Genomic DNA, 22,177 nt, shown 5'->3' with positions numbered 1-22,177 from the left:
ATCCTTCTCAGTCCATCATCTCAGGAGGCATATGATGTTAATTTCATTATTAGTGATATTAACTGTGATATCTTGGATAAGGAGATATATTACCAGTATGAGCTGCCATAAAATTACTATTATTAATTTGTAATGAATAAATAATTTGTGGGGAAATACTTTGGGACAATGCAACTAATCTGCTCCTCACCAAATTTGTATCCAGTATGTTTTAATGTCCATCAGTGATTCTTGGCTGAATCAGTTATTACTATGATATTTGCAAAATGATGATTTTCTCATTCTGTTATCCTTTTTACATTTATTACTTGGCAAACTTATGTAAGGGATAACTTTCCTTCACCTCCAGTTATTAATTTAGTAGACTTAAGGATTCTTATTTAATTCAAAAGGTTATTATCCATTGGTCTCATTTTTTTAATTTGATGCTCAACTGTTCCAGATTTGGCCATAGGGAACCCACTTAAGCAGGCTCCTATGAACTTTTGACATGCCCATCATTCTTTGAACATTTCTTTACTCTCTGGCAAAACAAGATACTCAGAGATCACCTTTTACTTTATCCACACCAGCAATGGAATCAGTCATTTCTTCAAGGAGCCCTGGTTCCTTCTTGTGGAGATGGGTATTTAGAAGCTAAGATCTGGACGCTCAGTGTGCTCATTTTCGCCTGCAGTGCCACTGTGTCTAGGCTCAGATAGGCTCAGAAATCTGTCTCTGTCTCTCATCAAGGAGTTCATATTCATGTTCCCAGATCTAATCTAACACCAGAAGGCTCATTTTAGTCTTTCTCTGTTCTGTATTTGTAAGTCCTTTTCCCAAGTAAGAACCCTGGCTCACATTATCCTCAGTATATTTACTCACTTGCCCAGTCTTAGATTCACAGAAAGCGTTTCAAAATTGCTAGCCCTAGCACTATAAAAAATTATACCTACTGACCAGTGTTTGGTACTTGTTAAAAGATTTTTGTCTTTATACTGAGGGTTTGTAATAAAAACCTCTGTATTCAAAAGTAATTATTTTCCCCTTCAGTGTGATTAGGTTATTCATTTGAATTATAGTTAGGCTCGCTTGTTCCTGTTTATATTTCATTTTAGGTTTCTTTCCCTTCCATCATTGTTAATTTTACTTCATCATCATCATCATCATCATCATCATTTTGTGTGAGTATGCAAAGCATTAACATGCTTTCAAAACTCAAAATTACACAAAAATCTGTATTTGGAGGAGTGTTACTTCCCCTTCCCCAGCCGATGCACCTTCATGCACCCTTACGAGTTTCTGGTGCAACCTTCCTGACTTTCTTTTTGTAAATATCAATAAATACATTTGTATTCTCTTTCTTCCTCTTCTTTCTTACACAGAAGTATCATACTATATATGCTCTTTTGCACTTTGTTTTTATTGATTGGCAGCAAGTATATCCTGGAAATCACTCCATATCACATCTTTAGTTTTTATTTACAGCTGCATGATATACCACTGTGTGAATATACCATAGTTCATTCAATCTATGTATTTTTCCCAGTGTTTTTCATTTACAAATAGTGTACCCTGTATATTTTTTTACATTCTTGAAGGTGTATCTTCAAGGAAAATTCTTAGATGTAATTCAAAAGGTAAACTCACCTGTGGTTTTTGTTAGATACTGTCAAGTCCTCCTCCCGCAAAGGTGTGGAGGACATCCCCACCAGCAAAGAATGTAAAAAAGCCTCTTTCCTCATGACTCTGTCAAGAGAACGTGCCGTCAAGCTTTGTAACTTTTACCAAATCTAATCATTGAGAAATGGTATCTCAGCATAGTTATAATTTGCAGTTATAATTTCTCTTATGACTGAAGTTGTCCATTTTTTCATATGTTTAAAGGTCATTTAAAAATCTTTATTTGTGAATTGTCTGTGACTTTTGCTTATTTTTCTGTTGTGTTTTTCATCTTTTGCCCCTTCAGTTTTAGAGTTCTTTGTGTGTTGGGGACGGATGTTAGCCATTTATCTGTAATGTATGTTAATCGTAGTTATTTTTAAATCCATGTGAGTGTTTGGGACTATTTTTATTTTATTTTTTAGAACCCTTTTGTTCCTCTTTCCTGATAAGCCTGGTATTTTTGACTGAATGCCAGCCTTTGTGGATAAAATGTTGTGGAGGCTCTGGATGGTGTCATTTCCCTTCAGAGATGATTTCATTTTCTGCTAGCTGACAGATGATGTATGGGTGGATAACCTTGACTGAGGCTGGTCAATTTAAGGTTTGCCTTCATTCTAAGGGAGTAGCCTTTCTTGGGCCGAAACTGAAAGTCTGGGGTCTCTGCCTTCCTCCTTGGCACCTCTGAAAGCTCACTTTTGGGCCCTCCTGAAATTTCGGCTGTGTATAGTTGCTTCTGCCGGTTTCTCTGTTTTCACAGAAGATGTGAGGCTGAAGAGTCAGCAAAGGCCTGGAGGGGAGTTTGCCCTGTTCGGCTGACTTCTCTGCACCTCACTCTTCTCCAGGATGTTGGCTTTTCGATTTCTGTCAACTCTTCCAACACAGCAAGACCACTGCAAGCTCTGGGCTGCTGTTATCTCTTCAGCCTTTATTCCGCTCACAGTGAATTGGCTGGCAGATGCCCTGGTGAGAAACAGCAGTGGCAAGTGTGTCACCCTGTCCCCGGGGCTGCAGCCTGTAAAGTCCTGCTGCCTTGATTATTTCCTCACACCTTCAGACAGCTCTTCTTTTACGTTTCGTCTGGCTTCGGTGGTGGTTCTCAGACAGAGGGGTTATTCTGTGCTGGTTATTTCATCATTGTTAGTAGCAGCAGTCGTCTTTCCACTTAGCACATTTCATTAAATTTGTATGGAAATGAGAGAACACAGTCAAATTGACAAAGCATTTTAAAATTGACAAGGAAATTGGCCTGCTCGTATACCACTGGGGAGAGTATAAATTGGTACCACCTTTCTGGAGGGCATTAATTTATATCAAAATCCTTAACTCACTTGTCCTTTGACCCTGCAATTCTGCCTCTGAGTATTTATCCTAAGAAGATAATTGTGGATGTATGTGAAGGTTTATAAATACAAAGATTTCAATCCTAGTTAACAAAATTGGAATCAAAATCCTCAATATACAACAGTAGAATATTTGATAAATTGTGGTGCTTCAATACAATGGAATATAACAGAATTCAACATCGCAAGTGATATAAGAGAGAATTTAAGCATATTTAGACATCATTTAACAATAGAGAGTATTGTTAAGCACGAGAGATTATAAAGCAACACGAGCAGAATGCTCCCATTTAAGAATGTATACACAGATATATAAAATATAAGACTGGAATAAAACACATAGAGGAGTTAACAGCTGGCACTGGTGGGTTGTTAGGTTTTTCCCTTTTGTGTATAATCTGCACATTTTCCATAGGACATTACTTTTGTTCTAAAAGAAAATTAATACACTTAAAGAAACTTTATAGTTGATGGGCCCAATTGATAATATTTTCTGGTAAACATTTTATTTATACTGGTTGCCTAAGCTCTATCTTTATGCCCTTAGTGGTGTTACAGATTTTGTCAGAAACAGCACCCTCCTTGAAATACTTCATGGAACAGAGTACCTCCATAAAAATATACTTAAAATCCTAATGGTCAAATTCAGACTTGTTTCTGTCAGTGTGTGCCTTGTAATTAAGGAGTCATTTTAAAAGTAAATAGGTGTGTGGCAAGGACGTCAGTTATCAGGGAAGATTTATTTCTTAGTCAAAAACCCCCAAATCTAATTTCCTTTTGAAACCAATGGCCAAAATTTAATGCAATTGTTTTTGTAAAACTAAAATCAAGATTTGTGAAGGCCATTCTTATCCTCTGTTGCTTTTTTTCTTGAAGGTACTCTCCAAGGCAGCAACCACCAACTGTGACCTCTTGAGCTTCCAGGCTGCTTCCTAGGAAAGTCCGTTCCTTGACTACATCGTCAGAGAGCCAGCGAGTTGATTTCATCGGCACCATGCAGCCTGTGGGTACTTCTTGCCCACCCAGACGAGGTGGCAGGACAATGACCAGTACGGCCATGTGAACAACGCTACAATGCTACAGCTACTTCGACAGGGTTATCAGCCACTACCTGATCAGGTAGGCATGGGCTCTGCAACCCCCGATCCTCATGTCACCCCTCTGGCACGTCCTTGGGTGGGAGTTCTTGCAGGGCATTCTAGGAAGAAATTCCTGTTTTGCTCTAGTGTTTCTGCTAGTTTTTGCCTCCAGCAGAGGTTGACCCAACTGGAATCAGATGATTCCGGAGGAGACCAGCAGGACCAATACGTGAGTGGGCACAGGGTTGCCCTGCTGCTCCTGCAGTCTCAGGTGTTTGTACGTCTTGGGCCTTTACTCAAAATTGTCAGCAATGTGCAAGCTTTGAATCTCAATTAAGCGACTACACAATAAACCACACAATATTCAGACTCGGGAACTTGAGCAGACAGCAACATCAGCCCTCAAGGCCTTTGTGAGAAAAGCAGCTGCTTCCCCCACTGAGGGCACAGAAGGGGGAGCAGAGAGAGGAAGGATGCTTATTACAGCCTCTGAATGCCATGATGACACGATGCTGTCTGAGATGTGCTTGCAAGATTGGTCAGTGAATGTCTGGCTAATATAATTCTCTATATGAAAGATCGGGCTGCACAGAGAGAGCTGTGTGAATCCTAGCTCCACCTTACATTGACTATGCGTTTGGATCAAAGTATTTAACCATATGGTCTTTTGTAAAAATAACACATTTATTGAGTGCTTTCTCTGTGTCTAGCACTGCAAAGCCTTTTACACAGACTTTCTTATTTAATCCTAAAACAGCTTGGTGAAAGAACAGCAGATTGTCGGTCCACTGCCCAAACCTCCTTGCCTGTACCTTTCAGGACACACCGACCTGACTGTCAGCTGTCAGCTCTGACATTTCTTTGCCTAAGGACTTTCTCTTTTCCCAGAAGTGCAGGGAATTAATGTTCCCTAAAAGCAGCCTTCAGTCACGGACTGACGAGAGTTAGTACACGAATACCCCAGCTTCCTTATCTCTTGGATGAGATAACTCTGAGCTGCAGACTGTACACAGGTTCCCAGGCTTCCCTAGTGGGATTGGGGTCTAGTTCCCAGACTGGTAGCTTAAAGAAGAATTGAGATAAAATTTACAGAACATAATATGTACTATTTTAACTATTTAAAATGTACACTTGGTGGTGTTTAGTATATTTACAATGTGTGCAGCCATCACCCCCATCTGATTCCAGAACATTTCCATCACCCCAAAAAAGAAACCCTATACCTATTAGTAGTTACTCTCAGTTCCCCTCTTTTCTCATCCTCTGGCAACCTTTCTGCCTCCATAGATCTGCCAGTTCTGGACATTTCATGTAAGTGGAATCATACTATATGTGATCTTTTGTGTCTGGCTTCGTTCAGTTAGCATGATGTGTTCAACCCTGATCCATGTTGCAGTTTGTATCACTATTTTGTTTCTTTTTACATCCGAATAATATTCTACTGCATGGATATACCATATTTTGTTTATTCATTCATCATTTGATGGACATTTGGGTTGTTTCCACTTTTTGGCTATTATGAATAGTGCTGCTGTGAATATGTGTGTACAGGTTTTTGTATGGACATGTTCCCAGTTCTTTTGGGTATGTACCTAGAATCGAATTGCTTGAGTCACATGGTAACTCTATATTTAACTTTTTGAGTAACCATCAAATTGTATTCCACAATGACTGTGCCATTTATATTCCTACCAGCAATGTATCAGGGTTTCAATTTCTCCACATCCTTGCCAACACTTGTTATTATCTATCTTTTTGCATATGGTCATCCTGGTGTGTGGTATTGCATTTTGGTTTTGATCTGCATTTCCCTGATGATTAATGATGTTGAGCATCTTTTCATGTGCTTGTTGGTCTTTGGTATATCTTCTTTGGAAACATATCTATTCAGATCCTTTCCCCATTTTTCAGTTGGATTATTTGTATATTTATTGTTGGGTTATAAGAGTTCTTTATATATTCTGGATACTAGACCATTATCATATAATATGATTTACAAATACTTTCTCCTGGAGATCAGGATGGCAGAGTAGAGGGATGTGGAGCTCACCTCCTCCCACAAATACATCAAAAATACATCTACATATGGAGCAGTTCTCACAGAATACCTGCTGAAAGCTGGCAGAAGGTCTCATACAACCAAAACTGCAAGAATGATCACCACGTAACCAAGTAGGACAAAGGGAAAAGCGTGAAGACAGCAAATACTTTCTCCCCTTCTCTAGGTTTTTTCACTTTCTTGTTAGTGTTCTTTGACACACACAGATTTTTAATTTTGATGACAGTGGTAACTTTTTGAAGAGCAAATACTTTATTGGTTACTTTCCTTTCCTATCCTTTTCTCACTTTTGCAGGAGCACTTAATCTACAAGAAGTGCCTTATAGTTCTCACCCCCATGGCAGATTTGCTGTGTTAGAGAAATTAAACTTCTTTTTTCTTCAAAAAGATTAAACAACTTTCACTCTAAGAGAGCCTGGTTCTCTCTTAGATGGTATATGGTCCTGAATTGTCACACTAATGTTACTTTGTGTGCATCTGTCAGTGATTCCTCTAGAAGTAGTTCACACTTGCTTACTTTTGAATAATGAACTGTCTTTTTCAGCACTCATTTTAGCTTTTAGGAGAATGTATGCTTTATACTTTGAAATCCACAGCAGGTGATAAAAACAGTATTTGAGGCTGTTTGTAATTTCACATCATTTGTCATGTAAGGAAACTTGACAGTGAATTTTCCCAACTCGCTCCAAGGCTTATTCTTTTTAGGGAAGAATCTGTCTTGCGATTTTTTTGGGTCGACTAAATTTTATTGCAGGCGAGACCTAGTGGTGTGCCTTAGCTTGGGCTGCTATAATGGAACCATAAACTGGTGGCTTAAAGAACAGAAATTTATTTCTCACTGTTCTGGAAGCTGGGAAGCCCAGATCAGGGTACCAGCATGGTTGAGTTCTGGGGAGGGCCCTCTTCTTGGTTTGCAGATAGCCACCTTCTTGCTGTGTCCTCACATGGCCAAGAGATTGACCCTTTCTCTTCTTGTAAAGACATTAATCCCATCACGTGGGCTCCACCCTCATGACCTCATCTAAACCTGTCTATCTACCAATTCCATTCCACTGAAGGGTAGGGTTTCAATCCATGAATTTTGAGGGAACACAGACATGCAGTCCACAGCATGGCTTTTGTGACTTTTGAATGTCTTCCAATCATAAATGAGGCTTCTGGGAAGACAGTGTGCAAATATGATGGTTGAGTCCTTTATCCCATGGAGACTGTGTCCGTGTGGTCTCAGTTTGCTGTGCTGTTTCATCCCAGGTCTGCTTCTGCCAGTTTTGGGGGTAGGGATGGGGGCTGGCACCACGTGAGGAAGAATTCCTGCCAGAACAGTGTCCGGTTTCATGTAGAAGTCTCCAGGTATTACACATCGACTCCAAAACTGTGAAAATACCCGGGCCATTGCGGCCAGGGACTTCCTGATCCCGACAAAAAAATGGGTCTACCTTTACACTTTTTCCAAGAGATCTGAGGATTGTTTAATATGTTGCTCACTTGACTGTCAGAAGCCGAGTCAGCACCACATGAAGGTGTGAGGACCCTGGGAAGACCAGCCAGGAAAAGGCAGCCTCGTTTCGCCTGTGCGAGGAAGGCAGCTGGTCAGGTGGAAGCAATGCACTCTCGCCTCCTTCCACCTGACCTTCTGAGGAAGGGCGGCCCTGCTCAATTGCCAGACACTCGTGGGATAGTCAGTGAGCAATGAGCCTGTCTAGAACATTCCTTCTTTGAGGGGGCTTTTCTCTAGGAGAGGAGACCAGGGGGGTAACGGAGGGCTTGGGGTGGAGACAGAGAGAAAGACAGCAGAAGAGGCCACAGTCTGCCCAAAGTTCCCATCACTTTGACACGCGGAAGGGGTTAAGTCATTCTTGAACAGTTTATCGTTCATCAATTGTAATTAAATATGTTTATATTAAATTATGTTCTGTAATTAATGTAAAATCCTTTAGCCTATGCTGTTATTAGAACCAGATGCTGAAGTACCAACAATATTTCAACATGACTGTGCTGCCTCGCCAGCTGTCTAACTGTAATTACTTTAATCTCAGCTTGTTATCTAATTATCACCTTTGTAAAGGGAAAAGTACTCTCTAATGCTTACTGATTGTTTCAGATGATGATGAAGAGCGGGGAACAGCTGTCAGGGATCCTGGGCCCTGCTTATCACAATGAAGGAACTTACCCTGAAATCTATTCTGGGCCAAACTGCTGAAAAAATGATGTCCCAGGCAGGAACTGGGGACTGGCCAGTAAGGGGAGACAGTTGGTGTGATGGTTAAGGGTGTGGCCCCTATGGTTACCAGTCAGGTGATGCCTGCTTCATCCAGTGATGGCTGGGGGACAAGTTACTTAATCTATTTAAGACTCAGTTGCCTTGTCTGTAAATGGAGACAATAACAATAGTAGAATCTACAGTTAGAGGGCTGTTGTGGAGATTAAATGAGATAAATGCATATGAAGCATAGTGCTGGACAAAATGTACATACTCAGTAAATGTTAACTCTTTTTTCTTCTCAAAAAAAATCTATGTTGGTTTTTAACATTTCCATCCTAGCCTTTATAGCCAAATCCAAAACAACTGAAAATGCCAGCAACTTGGCATTACCAGTTTGCTTTTCAAATCATGCTTAATTCTATCCTTTTGGTACTGAAATTTACCTTTGTATTGCTTATTCAAAAATGGTTCACCCATCCAGCCACAAGTATAAATGAGGATCGTCAGGGGAATCTTGCATCTCTTGAGGGGAATAAACTGTTCTGGGGCATCCTCAGGACTTTGTCCTTGTACTTGAACGTCAGCAGATGATGCGGTAACTATGTTCATTCCAAAATAACCATTAAGGCAGATTCCCTTAGGACGTTCATTAAGCTTTTAGTGTCCTCTCTGCTTTACCTCTCAGGGCTGCGCTCCCATCAGAGGGGAGCTGGCAGCACTCTCCCTGCCGTGGAAGGAGCACCTCCCATCTCCTCCGTTAGACTGTTAGCCCCTCAAGGGCAGGACAGGACCTCCGTAATTTTTATGTATCCCAAATAGACTGCCCTGCCTGGTGTGTATTTTGTTGTCCCTCAGTGAATGTCCCTGAAAGAACTAAACAAAATAACTCATCCTCAGACCATGCTGCTCACCCAGGGTTTTTCTTTTCCCAGTGGCACGAAGAAGCACCGCCTCCTGGGGCCATGGGGCAGGTCTCAGTCTCCCATGGTTGTTCTTCCCACCTGTTACTGCATCCTCATACCAGGAAACCAAAAAGCAGGCCCGCAGGGAGACGCATCCGAGCACCCAGCGAGGTCTGACTGTAACGGTGACGCGTCAGCGGTGTCTGGTTGAGCAGTGAGACGAGCAGGAGGCCTAAGCTGGCATATCCCAAGCCCTGCCCCCTGAGCAGGACAGAGCAGCAGTCTTTAATGTCAGGGGTGCCCAGGTGCAAAGAGGGCTGCTTTGTGAGAAGGGCTCTCACTGTTCATCAAGAGTGTAACTGTCACCAACTCCACATAAGCTCCCTGCAGTGGGAGGTACGCACCTGGCTCTGGAGTTACTCTTTGTTATGGTGTTATGATGACTGTTGAAGGAAATATCCTCAAATGAGAGATATAACCCAGCAGCAGAGACCTTAAAGAATCTCTGCCTGGAGCCTCGTCTCCCTTCACTCTCGTGGTTCCTTTCTCTCCCGCAGCAGTAAGCTAGCCATGGCTCCTCGCCAGCAGCGTGCCGATTCGCAGCCCTGTGCCCTTGGTTCCACTGTTCCTCTGCTGGGAGTGCCCTTGCTCCTGCTCAGCAGCCCGACCACCCCAGCCACCCCATCATGAATAGGATATGTCCCCACTCTCTGTATTCCCACAGGTCCTGGCTTTTCTGTATCAGAGGTCCACAGACTTCTCAGTAAACAGTCAGATATGAAATATTTTTGGCTTGGTGGCCTGTGGGTCTCTGTAGCAACTATGAGGCTCTTCTTTTGTAGTGGGAAAGTAACCACAGACAACACGTAAATGAACATGCAGCTATGCTCCAATAAAACTTTAGTGAAGTCCCCTGCTTATTACACTTTCTCTACACTCTTATAATTTTACAGTTCATGTCACATTTCTGGCTGCTTAATCATGGATTGCTCATGCATTGTCACTGAGCTGCTGTCCACCTTGTAATGACATGTCACCCTAATCTGAACTCAAGATAGGAGCTTCAGTGTCATAGCCTTGGTTTCCCTGCAAAGCAGAGCTGAGACAAGCTCTTGCACAGGGGTCGTTAGTTTTAGAAATGGATCCCAAGGGGGAAGAGTGGGGACCCAGGAGGAGTGAACTGGAGGGAAGGCCAATGCGGCGTCACTAGCTGATCCGCAGTGTGGGCAACAGCAGCTGGACGCCGCTGGGATCCCTGAGGAGCCATGTAGGATGGGCCTCGGAATTCTCTACCCACAGGGCAGAAGCGGGAGCATTTATCTACGGGCTCCCTCCCTCACCTGGTCAAGGTTTGCCCCATGGGGTGTTAGCTCCCCCTCTCTTCCAAGTGTGTGCCTGTGTCAGAATCACGAGCAGATTCCTGCAGCCTCCCCTGAAGTTGGGGCAGAGACGCCCTGGGGCAGAAAGCGATAGACTTTCCATGCTGTCCCGGCAAGGGGCTGCCGGGTCACACCTGGGCCCGAGCACGGCCAGTTGCTGTATCAATGGCTGGAGCACAAAAGGGGGCTTTGGAGGATGCGAGGCAGCCTGGCAGAGGCGTCCAGTACGTGTACTGTGCACTTTCCGTTGTCCCGCACAGTAAGCTGCACATGCTGAGAAGCAGTGGTCAAGAGGGCAGCTGTTGGTGCCAGACTGCCCAGGCTCTGATCCTGGTTCTGCTCCTTACTGACTGTGTGATCTCAGGCAGTCTGCTTAGGCCTTCAGTCCTTCATTCCCTCCTCTCTAGAGTGGGGATAGTAGGCTCTTGGGAGGTGTGAAGTGCTTAGAAAAGGGCTCATGTCAGGTGCTCGGCCAATGTGAGCTATTGACAGGTACTTGGTAAATACTAAAGGATTTTTAACAGTGGGCTTTTGTACATCAGTGCTTCTACCTTTATTTTTTAATACTTAATAAATATATTAATAAAATACTCCTTTCCAAATTGAACTTGAACTATTGAAATACCTTGAGAAATAAGAAGCATTAAATAAACCTTTTTCAATAGAAATAGAAAAATAAGTAAAATAGAATATAAGAAGGAAAAAGATGGAAAACATCAACCTAGTGCTGCAACTGAGTATGACGTTAACCTCTGAGCCTCCTGGCACCCAAGAAAACAAGGGGAACAAGATGAACTACGTAGTTCTCATTATTTGATAAAAAAAAAACATATTATTTCTCCCAGGAAAACAGACTTTTTTCTCTCAAAGTAAATTCCAAAGGGAATATAAAGGAATTTACCAAGGAGTCTTGTGCAACAAAACCAATAGGATGTAAATAGCCTGGAAGCGGGGCCTTTATCTCTTGTGGGTCTGACCAGTGCTTGCTCAATGAACAAATGAAAAATGGAAGTGTTTTCAGTGGTAGATTTTCATAAGAGGTGGCATCCTGCCTCTGATGACTGGGATAAAAGCATGACTCTAGTGGTAGGGTTTGGAGCCAGCATGGAGAACGGGGGTGAGGGGGTCTGCCCCTGGGGGTGTGTTTGGGGGGCCGGGGAGCAGGCGGGAGCTCTCTGAACTGCTTGCTTACTGAGAATTTGGGCCTGACCCCTCAGCCTCTGCTGCTTCCCTTTTCCAGGTCTCCTTGGTCCTCCACTTCAGGCTTACTGAGCAGACTGTTTCTGCAGCTTCCCCAAGGGGAGGTGAGAACTGTCTTGCTGTGGCCCTCCCAGCAAGAGGTTTGCCCTGCTGGGGTGGCCCTGAGCTGTCCCTGTCACAGGGCTCTGCCTTATGTCTTCTGCTGAGTCACATCTGAGACCCTCCCCCTCCACGAGCCAAGCGGCCTCTTGTGTATATTTGCGTCTCAGGATCCCTTAACATAACGATTCCTCCGTCAGTCTGAGGGCCTCAGTTAAAATATTATGATCTACCTCCTCCAGCCCAGGGAAATCTCATTATAAATAAAGTAATCTCATTTGCAGGCGCGTTCTATAACCCACAGGCTCGGAAATGTACGGATACAGTGTGCCTGGGAAGTCGGGCTGTCAGATTAATACATTGTGTGAAAATTGGGGCCAGAGGTCACCAGTCTCCTGATACACAAATCTCCCTCTGAGAATCTCATTTCATTCAGACTATCAGTTAGATTAGAAATACCCTAATTATCCCACTGAAATTAAATTGCTTTATGTTAGGGTGAAATAATGAACAGCCATAAAGAGCATATATACAACCAATCATCTTATTAGTCACAGCAAGACCAGACCATACACTAAACGGACCTTGCCGACTGTTGTCAGCTAGTCCCTGTCTCACAAGAGACGGGCCAGAGGAAGAGGAAAATGAGAGAGGTTAGCGTGGGTTCCCCCTCTGGGTGATCTCCTGCTCGGTTCCTCCACTGAGTCGCTAAGAGTTTCTCCCCAAAGGCACCGCTTCTGGTCATTCGGGGTGAAAGAGCTCGAAGGAGCTGCTGCGGTCTTGACTCACTCACCCCATGGCACTTTGAGGCCCCGCGACTCACAGGACAGGACCAGGCATCCACTGCCCTTCACTTCTTTATTCCAGACACCTTCCTGGTACCTGTCGCATGATGGGGCTCTGTTGCTAGGGTACACTGGTCCTTTTATATTGACTTGTCTCAGTTGTATTTATTAAAGTAAGTAACACTAGCTGCTATAATGAATTACCTCCAAATCTCAGGTGACTTACAACAAAGTTTATGTCTTGTTTAAACCGCTATCTAATGCAGGTCAGTGTGTGTGTGTATGTGTGTGTGGTGTTCTGTCCATTCGATCACTCAAGAACCCACCTTGTGGCTCTTTGTCTTTGTAGATCACGTTTCTCAGTAGCAAGACTGTCAACATTTTAGGGCTGGATAATTCTTTATTGTGAAGGACTGTCCTGTGCTTCGTAGGATGTTTAGCTGCATCTCTGGCCTCTACCCAAGAGATGCCAGTTGGACATCCTGCCAGTATGACAACTAAAAATGCCTCCACACATTGCCAGTTGTCCTCAGGGGAGGGGGACAAAGTTGACCCCAGTTGAGAATCCCTGCTCTGAGCTAGTGGAGCCTCCTCCATTCATCAAGGAGATGGGAAAATAGAGCCGAGAAGATTCTGCAGGAGGTTTTATAGGCCAGGCCTGGAAGTGGCACACAGCACTTCCACTCACACCCCGTGGGGCAGACATCACGTGGCCTCACCTAACTGAAAGGACGGGCTGGAATATAGTCTAAAAGTGTCCCCAGGAGAAAAAAGAAATGGGGCTTGCTGAACAGGTAGCTTTCCCTGCCACATCGACCTTGTTCAAAGATGAAGCAAGGACACACAGAACCTGAGATTTGGTCCCTCCGCTCACTGGCACCTGATGCCTTCAGGCCTGCTGGTTGCCACCACAAGGGTGCACCTATCCCACTTTTTTTTTGTCTCTCTACCTTCCATTGCCTCATGATCAAAGCTCATCTGTCTTGCCTTCCACTTGTGTAGAGCCCTGATTCCTGACTCATTAAATAACCTGTTCCATGCCAATGTGGTCAGAGGATGCTGTGGGCGTATGTGGAACCCCTTCTGGGGACCATAGTGATAAATTTTCACAGAAACAAAGGGATGGTGGGCACGTGAGCCACTCTGGCAGACTGGGCAGAGGGGAAGGGGCAGAGCTCTGGGTGGACTCTGCAACATGGTTACCACAGGATTGTTATAAACAGGAAAAGTTTTGATAAAAGTTTAAAAATTAACCCCAGTACGTTAGGTAGACCTTTTTATGAAATGATAAGCAAATGTGAAATAATTTCATAAAATGATCATGTTATGGACTGCATGATTGTATCTTCTCAAAATTCACGTCAAAATTCTAACTCCCAATGGGCTAAGTATTAGGAGGTGGGGCCTTTGGGGTGAAATTAACTTTAGACGAAGTCATGAGAACGGACCTCCTACCATGGGATTAATGCCCTGACCGGAAGCAAGAAAACCAGAGTTCACTCACTCTCTCAGCCACGTGAGGACACCGTAGGAAGGCGGCCGAATATAAGCCAGCAACAGGGCCCTCACCAGAAGGAAATCTGCCGGCACCTTGGCCTTGGATCTCTCAGCCTCCAGAACTGTGAGGAATACATGTCTGCTGTCTAAGCTGCCCCGCCTATGGTGCTCTGTTACGGTGGCCCACGCCGTGCGGACATTGTGCTTTAACTCTTAAGTAAATAAATCGCCACGTAAGGTGAGCCCTAGTTCCTAAAAGGGGTAGAGACAGTTTGGTCCTGGTGTCCAGCTCTCTTCCTCATCTCCAGTACACAAGCACAGAGGCAGTGACTGAAGGTTAAATTTTTAAATTATTATCATTTTAGAGAGCACACGCCTGAACATTTCTCAGGCAGAGGGTATATAGTTGGGAAGAGATCCCCAGGTGTGTGCTGATGAGCTGTCATCGCAGTTGGTACCCTCATGCTGATTATTGTCACCATTGTTGTCTGTGTCCGTGGGTAGTTTCCCAGCGAGGTGAAGGGATGTGCTGCCTGGTTTACTAACTCACTGCTCATCACAGCTTAAAAGTTGTGCTCATCACAGCTCATCACTGCTTAAAAGTTGTGCAACTAGGTAATGCTGTAGTGGAAAGAGTTTTGGGGTTGGAGGCTGTTGTCTTGAATTCCTGGGTTGGCCGGGCCATTGCCCGTGTGATTGTGGGTGAGTCAGGTCGCCGCCAGGGCAGGTGAGACTCTGAACACCTACTTTCCTTGATGGCTTTTTGGGAAATAACTCTTGGCACACACCCCTCCTCCCCAAATCCCCTCTAATGTGGCCACCGTGATGAAGCCAGACAGACGTTTCCCGTGGCCCTCACCCCCATTACAGTTTTCTGGGGCATGCAATTCACATCTCAAATAAAGACAAAACTCTTCTGCAGGTTCTACAAAGCCCTGCTTAGTCTCCCCTTTTTCAGGATCCTCTGGTGACACGCTCCCCTCAGTCACCAAGCTTAATGTATATGAGCCTTTTTTCCAGTTCTCACCAAGCCCCTGACCTGGTCAGGCGTTGCCTGTGCTGTGCCCTCTGCCTCGAGGGTGTCCCTTCTCTCTTGGTTATCTCTTCCTGACTTTCTAGTTCTCAGATAAGTGGTCACTTTCTCAGGGATGTCTTCCGGATGCTCTGACCAGGTCTAATTCCCCTCTCCTGGGCTCTCTCAGTGTCGCCCACAGTAACACAGTCAGAGTTGCAATTTTCCATTCATTGGAACAGTTATTTGAATGCGTCCTGTCTCTGTCCTTTGACTATGGTCACCATGAGAGCCGTGACTGATAGCTTTGCTCACCGTTGTGTCCCAGGGCTGGCATGGTGCCTAGCACATAGTAGGTGCTAATGACCTTTTTCCTTGAGTGAATGAATTAGAGGTTTGGGCTGTCTGCAAATATTAGTCGAACAGGCTTGACACTGAAATGCAACCTGTTTGATTTACTGTAGAGCTGCTGACAGTTAGGAAATGTGATTCCTATGTTCTGGAGAGGTGCCCTCAAGAAAGCTAAAGTGGTCGGTGAACATGATATGGCCTTCAGTGTATCTTTGTCAGCCTGACTTAATCATCACTGGAAATCTCATTAAACCCTGGAAACCCCACAGCCTTCCAAAGAGCCTTTTATGTAAAATGCGTGTACCTGGGCCATCCGTATGCAGCTAGCAACCCCTTGGAGCCTGACTGAGGTAGAAAGCACAGTTTGCAGGTAAATAGCCTGGTCTGGGGAAGGGGAAGACTGCTAATCATGTAATCGTGTGACTCCAGTGCTCTGAGTTCACTAATTCCCTTCTCGGGGTGAGGGATGGGGTGAGTAGGCCGTGAGTGTCTAGACGTCGCAGTCAGAGGAAAATTCAGCAGCCCTATGAGAGAGCCTCAGCCTCTTACGATTCACGGCATGTGGCTGCCTCTCAGCTCTGAGCAGAGTGAGGTATGAAGTCATTTGCAAAGCAGTGTCTATGAAATTCCATTACATGGTGCTTTTCAATTTAAGGGGAAAGACCTTTGTGGAAACTAATTTGCAGTTGCTTTAATCATGGAGCTCAGAGAGGCACACTTTCCCCATCGCTGTGGCTAAAAAGGCTCGCATCGGTTTTGCAGATTTGCCCCCCTCCCCAGCTCCTGGATTCCATCTGTAGTTGTTGTACATCCCCTAAGTTTTGCAGTTTTTGAGAGAAAAGGGAAGCCATTATATTCAGTCCTCCTGGTGAATGTAAATCTTTTGGAATCGGAACCTGTTTGAAAACACTCCGAGTCAAATCAAAACCAGTAGGACTCACTCTAGGAAAGGGATCATCCCGGGGCTCTTTCTTCTCCCCTGCCAGCCTCTCCTGCCTCCCAGGACTGTCTCACGGGTTTCTTTGGTCCCCTGTTCACTCACACCCCTGGGGTTGTCCGAAACCTGGGGAAGGGCAGCCAGGAGTCACAGAAAGTAAAAAGCACCTGATAGGGGTCAGGAAACCTGGGTCCCGTCTCAGCTCTGCTGTTTACCAAATGTAGTACCTTGGGAAACTCATTAAATCTTTCTGGGTATCTCATTTGTCAAATGAAGATAATTATACTTTCCCTGAAGGTCATCCGAGCTTTGAGGGGAAGACTGGGTGAGATCAAACGTACATCAATGAGGTCTGCTCAAGGGTGAGGGGTTGTTAGGGAGTTGGTGATACTGGTTTATCTCAGGATATTTACTGAAGAGCAGTTGCCTGAGTCAAAAGACGTCCTTGCTGACCAGGACCTCTCCAAGGTAAATTTCACAGTTGCTTGAAATCCTTTTGGGCTGAACTTTTGTGCCCCCTGCAATCTCCTGGGGGAAACAGGAAGATTCCAGAAAGAACAAGACACTAAGTAACACATTTTCAGTCAGCGCTTGGCACAGATTTGTTATCAGGTAGGCATTGGCTTCTTGGGGAGAAGAATAAAGAGACTGGGATGTGGGGACAGGTGGGTGTTACTGGTGGGAGGTTTTGTGGGGTGTTGGGGGACGTGCGGGTGGTTGTGAAGGTCTTTACAACACGGTGTTGTGACACTGTGCTCTACACAGACTTGGGTAAGATGAAGTATACGGGTGACAGATAACACATCAGATACTGGATTAAGTATTTCATTTGTTAATGAATGCTAGTCATTCTTTTTGTCTCTCAGCAACTGAACACACTTCCCGTGACTGCAGGAAACTCCTTTCTTCCAACAGACACATTTAGAAGCTGAAAATGCCAGGTACCTGTTTTCCCAGCCTCCTTTGCAGCTAAGGTGCTGGCGCAGGATGCAGGCTTTGTGCACCTGCCTCAGAATCAGCAGCTACTGACTTGTTGAGGTCAGGATGGTGCAGGATCCATTCCGGCCAACATGATGGACCTACGGCAGATACATGCTGCTTGAGATGCCGGCTATGACAGTGACCTTGTGTCAGCGTCCAGAGTGTGTCTGGGGATAGTGGCTGTGGCAGAGGTTTCCTTGGGGAATTCACTCTGGAATGTGATTTGGGGAGTTACTTCTGGCAACAGAGGCTTTAGATCTATTCTCCAGCCCATCTGGAGTTCTGTGGGCTCTCCAAAATCCTTTCAATAAATCCCTTTTCTTCCTAAATTCACCAGACTTCATTTCCATGGGCTGCAGTGGAAAATCCTGATTACCTTACATATATAATATACTTATATTTTCACAACCACCCTATGAACTAATCTGTCTATTGCTTGCATTTTATGAAAATGAGACTCAAGTGCAGAGGTGAGGGTCCTACTTTGAAATATCTGCTCTGCTACTCAGCCTTGCCTTAATATGCGAAGTTCACTGCAGACTCCAGAGGGGGCTGTAGAAATGTGTGGCATCACAAGAGCAGTAAATGCAGTGATGATGATGGTGGTGGTGTCTGGTGAGGGGCGGTAAAGGCCCCAGTTATTCCCTGGCACGTTCCACAGCAGCCGGTGTTGTCTGAGTCCTCTCTAGCCGTATTTTGCAAGAGAACTCAATTCAGTCCCTCCTACCGCAGTGGAAATTTCTGCCTCTTTTGTTTTCAGCCTAACAGCAAGAGGGAAGAGGCACCCACTCCTTGGCTGGTTTGCCGAGGTGCCCCCTCCTTGGGGGAAATCCAGGCACGGGGTGGGTTCATGTTATTCTAGAAGACAAGAAAAACTGCTTCTTTCGAAGTTTGGCTCACCAAAACAGTTTTCTTGTTTCTGAAGATTTTGGGGGTGGTTGTAGCCAATTCTGCAGAGCTTCCTTCCTCCCCACCTGACGCCCCCAAATCCTCCCCAAATTCTGAAATTAAACACACGCTTGGTAAACTTAATGACTGTGTGATAAAATATAACAAAGCAGAGTTAGAAGAAAGTAAACAGGTGACTACCAGACTGCAACATCAGCAGGGAGGAACCCTGCCCATTAATTTGGTAAGGTAGGAACCATTCGTTCTATTTGCCTGTGTGCTTTGGAAGTAAATGCTTCCTTGAACTTCTTCAATACACTGATTCAGGGAAGGCGTTCGTCCTGTAACATGTGTCATGTTAAAATAACTGACATTAACGTGGAGGTTCAGAATGAAGGTTCTGACGTCGGGGGTCTGGGTTCCGATCCTGGGTGTGCAGTTAGCACGTCACTAACTGTGCCCTGTCACTTCGGGAAGTTTATTTACCACCCCCAGGTCTCCATTTCTTCATCACTAGAACGGGGATAGGAATAGTCCTACCCTGTAGGTGTAGGTTCATTATGAGAATTAGATGAGACGGGGCTATAAGAGAGATGAGACCAAACTCAGGAGGGAGTGATGTGCTGGAGGACAGTTTTAAGGAGGGAAGGAGAACAAGGCGGGGCATTGCTGCGAGGCTAAGGGGGGTGCAGGCTGGATCTCTCGACATGAGAGCACTGGAGACGTGCACTAGGACTCTTTGTGCAGGGTTGGGTCATAACTCCTCTGGGGTGGTGGGGGCTTCCATTTGAAGAGGAAATGTCAGCTGAAGAAATAGAGACAAACCATAACCAACCCTCTTAAAAATGTTGCTATGAATTGTTCAAGAGTTTGAGAGTAAGGGGTGGTGTGCGATCAAGACAAGTCTTGGTATTTTTTTTGTATTATTAACATGGAAAAGATACAATAAATACAGCTGTAGACACAATTGAGAGGGAGAGGTTGAAATATAAAAGAGGACTGACAATGAGAGTTCCCTGAGTACAGGAGGGGATGGAACTCAAAGCCCTGACAAAAATCCTGGCCGGCACTGGAGGAGGGACCTTGCCATGGAGTCCCAGCAGTGAGGGGAGGAGAAGGCTGGGTGCAGATGGCACCTTTAGTGCTTAGGTAGTGAAAGCTGAGAGAGTGCTCTTTCTGAACGAGAAGATCCAGTCATCTGCTGAGACTGTGGGGTTAGGTGGACAGGGCAGGTCAGAGATTCGAGGAGCTGGAGGACGTTTAAAGGGCAAGGTCGGAGACCAAGTATGTGAGTTAGATATTGGCGAGGCCACTGTAACAGGAGACTCCCAAATGCCAGGCTTAAACAGGAGAGGGGTTTATTTCTCTCTCACCAGCAGTCCAGTGGAGGGTGTGGGGCTGATGGGGAGCTCAGCAGTGTTGAGGGGAGAGCCGGCCAGATCATGCAGGGCTTTGTTGGCCAAGGGAGGGACTTTGGATTTTATTCTAAGTGTGATTGAAGACATTGGAAGCGATGCAGAAGGCAGTGGGTGCGTGTCACGGAGGGAGTTGGGGAGGCACCAGGGAGCCCATGTCTTACTAATGTCCAGAAAGCTGAAAAGTCTGGCAAACTGGAAAGGGGCAAGAGGTCCCTCTACCTTTGTCCCCGAGCACAGAGGAACTGTGGGCCTTCACTTGCATACCTGCCAGCGTGTGGACCTGTTAGTGGAAAGAGGGTAGGTTTAACTTCACTCTGTCCTGGAGTTCTTCTTGCTTCTTGGACAGTTAATTGCTCAGGGTACTTTGCATCTTATGTTAGGTCATCTTCAGACACACGCACATACACACACACACTCAGACACACATTTGCTCACACACATCCACACACATGTATTGGGCACAGGCTTTGGAATTAGGTAGACTTGGATTTAAGCCCCGTGATTGCACTTACTAGCTCAATGTCTTTTGGGCAGTGAATTTACCTCTTGGAGCCTCCATTTCCTCCTCTATAAAATGGGAATACGAACAGAATACTCTTCATAGCATTGTGATGATCAAATTAGAGCAAGTAAAACACAGTTCCCGGCATGTAGTAATTCGGCATGTAGTAATTCCTCAATACATTGCAGCTGCCATTATTCAGCTTAATAAATAGTACTTGTCATCATCATCATTTATCTTTTTCCAAGAAATTTCCTTTATCTGTTAAAACAAAATACCCAAACAGTTCCAAACGTACATTTGCATTTCAAAAAAACTCTCTATTTTGAGCCAGCATTTCTCTTCCTCCGCGGGCCTGACCGGGCAGCCTGGAGTCTGGAGAGGAAGTTGTGGGTGATGCTTTTCAATTGGAAACCACCTGTCCACCCTTTTGTGTTCTCCTCAGAGAAATCTGTTGTCCTGGGAAGTCTTTTCTTTGGATGGCGATTTGGCTGCTAAAATGAAGCTGGGCTTTTTTGTGTCTGAGCGCATACTGGTTCCAGGGCTCTGCTGGGGGTGGAACAGCTTGTCACTGGCAGGTGATGGTGGCGGGTCCTGCTGGCAGCCCTTCTCCTGGTGGAGCCACGTGAAGCCCTGCCGACTGTTCGTGAGCACTTCCGTTGTGTGTGCGTGCATGTGTGCGTGTGTGCAGTGTTCTTGACAGACTCTCCCCGGGATCTGATCTTAATCTTGTCTCCCACCTTGAGAGGCTGTGTGGCTGGGTGTTACAGTTGGAATCAAAAGCCCCTCCTGCCTGAACCACCCTCTAAGAGGTTAGGACACTCCTCTTCTCCCTAAGAAGTCTGTGAGTTGCTCCAGATGAAGTATTCCAGAGACTCAGCGGGTCATCTCTGTAGGGCGTGGGGATCCCGGCCTGGGAGGCTGTCTAGTGTGGAGAGTAAGTGTTTTGAGTTTCTGAATCAGACATTATGAGGCTTGAATCTCAGATCTAACCCTTACTAGTTGTGTGACTTTGGACAACTCACCTCTCTGAGCCCCAGTTTCTTGCTCTGTAAAATAAATGCCTGGCATATAGTAAGTGCTCAACAAACAGTAAGTCATTGGTAAGGTCTAGGTTCTAGTTTTGGCTATGCCATTAACCAGCTGAGTGTCTTGCCTGTCAGACCTTGCTGTTCTGCTGGTAGAACATGTGGGGAGCTCAGAGTCTCCTCTAGCTCCGAGGTTCTGTGATTCTACTGGTGGCTCCTAGTCTACCGGTCTTGGTTCTTTTGGCCATTTCCTGTTCCTCCTGAATTACCCCTCTCTCCCTTTCCAGTGATCATTTCTGCCAGTGTAGACATACGGTCCACTATCTCTCATCTTAAAAACATTTTTCCATCACCTTAATTAACCATGTTTCTTCTCCAATAAACATCCTGAATGCTTTATTTACACATTTCCTTAGTTTCATAGGGACAGTGATTCTGGGGAAACCAGAAAAGTGATGCAAATGATAAAAGCTGCACAGTAGTCTTACTTTCTCCAGGTCTTGGCCCAAGAGATGCTCTGAGATGACACCAGCTTCTTCGCTTCTCCCTGCTAATGATCGTTAATTTTTTGTCTTATCATGACTGGATCATGATGTCCAGATATTTGGCCAAACATTATTCTGAATGTTCTGAGAGGATGTTTTGGATGAGATTTACATTTAAATTGGTGGACTCTGAGTAAAGCAGATTGCCCTCCATAATGTGGGTGAGCCTCATCCAATCAGTTGAAAGTTTGGATAGATCAAAAGACCGACCTCCCCTGAGCAAGAAGGGATTCCACTGCAGATGGCCTTCAGACTTGAACCACATCAGCTTTCCCTGAATCTTCAACCTAACTGCCTTTGGATTTGAACTACAACTCCTTCCTGAGTC

General features: G+C 45.0%; 1 long non-coding RNA gene across 1 annotated transcript in view; it reads left to right on the top strand.

Annotated features, from left to right (window-relative positions):
* LOC116282009 (uncharacterized) overlaps positions 1 to 22,177 on the top strand; it is a 100,565-nt gene that overhangs the window by 66,764 nt on the left and 11,624 nt on the right. The window contains exon 3 of the long non-coding RNA XR_004191466.2: positions 3,861 to 4,103. This is a non-coding gene — a long non-coding RNA (uncharacterized lncRNA). The remainder of the gene's footprint in view (positions 1 to 3,860; positions 4,104 to 22,177) is intronic.

Source organism: Vicugna pacos, chromosome 10 (genome assembly GCF_048564905.1).
Source record: "Vicugna pacos chromosome 10, VicPac4, whole genome shotgun sequence".
NCBI lineage: Eukaryota > Metazoa > Chordata > Mammalia > Artiodactyla > Camelidae > Vicugna > Vicugna pacos.
Note: the sequence above shows the minus strand (reverse complement) of the source record. Positions and strands in the feature narration are given on the sequence as shown.